The 4,282-nt window shown below is 46.9% G+C and overlaps 1 long non-coding RNA gene across 1 annotated transcript; it reads left to right on the forward strand.

Moving 5' to 3' along the window:
• The first annotated feature begins 219 nt into the window (after window positions 1-219).
• On the forward strand, window positions 220-4,032 carry LOC128316147 (uncharacterized). The gene is made up of 3 exons (XR_008299764.1): window positions 220-455; window positions 2,374-2,430; window positions 3,774-4,032. It is a non-coding gene; the product is annotated as an uncharacterized LOC128316147 (long non-coding RNA).
• Window positions 4,033-4,282: the final 250 nt, after the last annotated feature.

Consider the following 4,282-nt stretch of genomic DNA (forward strand, 5'->3'; position numbering starts at 1 on the left):
CGTGTCCCAGGGAAAAGTTGTTGTGCCCCCAGAGCTGTGACAGCCCAAAGAGAAAGGCCACTTCCTTGCTGCGTTCCAACGTGTCACAACCAGGACTCCACTCCCAGAGCAAGGTTGTGTTTCTAATAAAAGCCAGAAAGCCTAATATCTCAAGCTATTTTCAACCCTGCCGCTCTGTCACATTTGGCTGTCTGTTTATTTTTGTTAGAAAGACAGACTTGTTCGTCTGCCAGGGGACTGACTCTCTATCACCCTCTGCCACCAACCTCTGCACAGAATAGAATGCCTTGGAGGGTCAGATGAGAAAAGAACTCCCTCCCAAGGGGGCGAGAAAGATAGTGTTTCTGTTTGAAGCCACAGAGTACGTAAGAGAAAGTGTCGAGGGAGCCACACCAAGGAGCCATGGTGATGGGCCACGCTTCAGCCTAAGAGGGATCCGAGGCCAGCTCACAAAGGTGAAGGGGACACACGTGACGTTCAGCTCCTGTGCGGGCCGTATGGGCCATGCAGATGTAGCCTCGTTCTGCCACCATTCAATACTCTCCCTGTGTGTGAGAGCCTGAAAATGCCCTTTTAAATGTTGTTCACTTACCGTTTGTCTCTTCTTATTGTAAACTCCAGGAAACAGAAGGGATGTCTAATATATTCAGCAGTATATACTCTGTGTTTGCTGCACAGCAGATACTAAGCCAATAGCTGAAGGAAGGAGGAGAGGGTGGAGAGGGAGGAGAAGGGGAAGGAGGGCGGGAAGGAGGGAGGGAGGAGAGAAAGAGGGAGGAATTAGCGCCCTTACCCAATGACACTTCCCACACCTCCCACACTAGACTGGCTGCTGTTTGAAAGATCCTGCCATTCTGTGCGGCACCTGCAGCCCGCCGGCAGAGAGCAAAGTCATCAATAAAACGTCTGCTCAATTGAGTACGTTTTTTAGTGCTCATTGGATTAACAATGGATTGAAATTGATATTATAGTAAAAAAAAAAAAAAAAAAAGAACGCCAGGGTAGACATGCTCATAAATAAATCCCTTCAATGAATTGATTTTGTGAAAAGGAAGTTTTCAAATCCATTCTGATGGCTAGTTATTTTTGTCACTCAATAGTCTAAACTCCAGGCACATTTCGGAGGTGGAGGCAAGGGACCAGCAGCATTGCAAGGGGCACCCAGCTTCCTGCAGGAGGCAGGCAGCCTTTCTGTTCCAAGTGGATACACTGGAGGCGGCTCGGTTGTGGGGCAACTTGCCAGGCCAGCTCCCGGGGTTCAGCAAAGATGATTCCACTACTCAGGGGTTTTGCGAGATTGAGATTAGTGGGGGGTCAGAGATGCCGTGGCCTGTTCAGGAACAGCCGCCCAGGGTGCCAAGCACGTGTGACAGTGCCCTGGGAGGAGGAACAGGGCAAATCAGCATGACAGTCTATCTTTTCCGTGACGTCAGATTTGACTACTCAGTTCTGTCTCTAGGCTGCTTACTATTGAAAACGCTATGGGTTTGAATCCCAGGTTTGGCCCTTAGGTGAGGGATTTGGATGAACGGACGGACGTTTCTCAGTTTCCTAATCTGTAGAATGGGAATAAATAATGTCTGTCTTGACAGTAGTTATTGCAATGATTATATAAGCATAAATGACTATGCGATGTATTGCTACCGGTAAAAATAACTGTGATTGTGTGTAAATATCTTGCTAAGCACTTAAGTGCTAACTGCGCTTAAGCCTTACAACAACCCGGTGAGGAAGCGAGTAGTAGTTGTTGTCAAATTAACACTTAACATATGGAAACATGGACAGACTTGGAAGACAATGTGCATCAGAGACAAGTTCCTTCAGGTGATTGCAATCGGGGGGACCTTCACTGATGACTAATACCTCGGAGAAAAGGGAGGGGCCTGGGGTTTCATAGGGGCCGGTCTACAAGGGCAAGTGGACCACAGAGTTGCCCACGGGTCTGTAGAAGGAAGGAGAAGGTCTTCTGTAGTCATTGCAGAAGTGTGAAGCTGAGTCTTATCCCAGACCAGTAAGAATGGGTGGTCATTTGCAGTTAGTGGTTTTCCAGAACAAAAAAAGATGGGAATAGGGTTTTTGTTTTTGTTTTTGTTTTTAATGTTTATTTATTTACTTTGACAGGCAGAGGGCAAGAGTGTGGGCCCGTGGGAGGGGGAGAGAAAGAGGGAGAGAGAGAATCCCAAGCAGGGGGTAATTTTTAACCGTCACTGGTGACCAGGAACACGGGGCTGAGGAGGAATTCTGCACTGTCACAGGCTCAGAAAAGGGGTTCAGCATCTGAGAAGGCTTTGTAACAGGAAGCACCCTGTACTGACGATGACAATAGAAAGCCATTCGGTTGATACAGGTCTGTTCTCTTTTTTTCCTCTACAGCTTTGAAATCAGGCCCAAGCGTCACATAGAGTCCTAAGTCTTGCAAGATTTCTGAAGGTAAGGGATAACATATTGGATATTGGTGGTTTTTTAAGATTAAGATAATTGTGCTGTTAAACTCAAAAAAGTAGGCTAGGAAAAGAGAGGTGAAATATATAGGAAAGGCAGCATGAAGGACATCTTCACAACAAGCTACCGACATCTGCCTGTCATTCCGTGCACTGACTGGCGCCCGTGGGATGCATGAAAGCTTGTTTGAGGTTCGTCTCCAGGAACGCAACCAACGAATGAGGCTAAGACTGTCAGTTGGGAGTGAAATCATAAACCAACTGAATGGTTCAGAGCAGAATCAGTGCAAGGTTACTCTAAGAAAATGGAAGAGCTCACAGGCTAACTTTACATTTAACTGACTTCATGGAAAGAAGTCGATTATCTGGAGAAAGAATGTGTCTTTTCAAAAAGGGAGAGAACGCAGGAATGGTTGAAGAAAAGTAGGAAGGCAGAGTGGCCCTGTGTGACTGGCCCAGCCCCATCTGGGGAACGAGTTCGTTTCCTGTGTGGGAAGCCTGTCCCTTTCAACATCTGGAGTGGTCTAGCAGAGGCTTCTTTTCCAATTAAATGCTCACTACACAAGTTTAAGATTACCCAGTAGAAGTCCTACTACCTGTGGCTCCTGGGTGGCTCAGCGGGTTGAGCGTCTGACTTCAGCTCAGGTCATGATCTCATGGCTCATGGGTTCAAGCCTGGCATCAGGCTCTGTGCTGACAGCTCAGAGCCTGGAGCCTGCTTCGGATTCTGTGTCTCCCTCTTTCTCTGCCCCTCCTCTGCCTCTCCCCCCCCCACCCCCACCTCTTTCTCAAAAATAAATAAACATTAAAAAAGAGGAAAAGAAATCCTACTACCCTCCGTGATTGGGACTGGCTGCTGGTTCATAGGAAAAAAAAGAGAAGATTAATGCACAGAAATACACAAATGAACCATACACATCTTAAATATTTTGGTTGAATGTCTTAAAATATATAAATACCCATTCACCCATGTTGATGTTCTTGCTAATGCTTCTGCTAATCAGACTTGCCATGGTATTTCTTGCATTAATACACGCAGAGGATAAATAATGGATTGTCTCCTCCGGTTTGTATTTCTTGATGTCAGAGCAAGAACTTATTAACCCCTATGCAGCAGTTAAATTCAGATAACTTAGCTCTTGAGTTTTTGCCTTGAAATTTACAGCTACCTCATCTACACCCGTTCGGAAAAGTGATTTCAAAACAAAGTAAAACACAAAGTTGCTTTTATTGAATTCTTCCAGGTAACTTTTGATTTTCATACACGTGATGATCTAGTTATGCTTCTGTTTCACTGTATTAAATCTCACAATAGCCCATTAAACTCCACAGTTGAAATTGCCGGAAAGCAGTCTGATGGTGAGGGGTGGACACCTGATTTCCCGAAGTCACGCCCACCGGCCGGGGGACCAGGAAGTGCTGGGCGTGCACACTGGCCAGAAGACCAGCTCAGAGGCGATCACGGCGGGGTCAGGTCGCAGGTCTAAGAAGGAGGAGGATCTATTAGTGGAAGTTGCTGACAAGGGTGCCTCCTGTGACTGCAAGGGGACACGAGGGATGCAGTGACCTGGGCGTGGCTTCCGGGCCTCCAGGCCGGACAATAAATAGGCTTCTTGCTGTGCCTCTTTGTCTTTGCTGGGCCTGCTCTCCTTTAGCCACTTTTCCAGTCCGTCCATTAATTATCCATAAAATAGACAATTAACTCACCAAGTGCCAAAATCCGACAAAGGGAGCACTTTTCATTTCCCTCAGTCTCCCCACCAGCAAGGGCCCCCTCAGCCCACAAAGCATGGCTATCAGTTTTGTGAGTGTGTGTGTCACCAGACTCCCTCTTCGGGTCC

This window comes from Acinonyx jubatus, chromosome A1 (assembly GCF_027475565.1).
Source record: "Acinonyx jubatus isolate Ajub_Pintada_27869175 chromosome A1, VMU_Ajub_asm_v1.0, whole genome shotgun sequence".
Classification (NCBI taxonomy): Eukaryota; Metazoa; Chordata; class Mammalia; order Carnivora; family Felidae; genus Acinonyx; species Acinonyx jubatus.